The sequence below is a fragment of the Procambarus clarkii genome, chromosome 4 (assembly GCF_040958095.1).
Source record: "Procambarus clarkii isolate CNS0578487 chromosome 4, FALCON_Pclarkii_2.0, whole genome shotgun sequence".
Taxonomy (NCBI): Eukaryota; Metazoa; Arthropoda; class Malacostraca; order Decapoda; family Cambaridae; genus Procambarus; species Procambarus clarkii.
The window spans coordinates 28,006,031-28,006,405 of NC_091153.1; positions in this window are offsets into that span (position 1 = coordinate 28,006,031).

A 375-nucleotide genomic window follows, 5' to 3' on the forward strand; every position below is an offset into this window, starting at 1 on the left:
CCAGGGCTCACCCAGAAACTGGCATTTCATTACGGTCAACAGTTTTTTTCTAGATTTTGCAGGAGAAAAAATATGTCAGATTCATCTTTCACTAATGGCCTCTTCAACTCTTCATAGAACCACTGAGGAACGAGAGGAACCTACAAGTACATTAAACAAATCTAGAACAACAAGATTTAGAAGGACATGTTACAAATCTGCAGGATACAAATTTAGTAAATTACATGCACAAAATTCAGAAACTTCTGGAAAAACAGTCCTACTAACGAACTAGAGATGGCAACAAATGTTTGCCATGAACAGAAAACAATTTTAGAAAGACAAAAGGCCACAAGCTAGTGAAAGATAAAATCACTTGGAAACACGTTAGTAAGA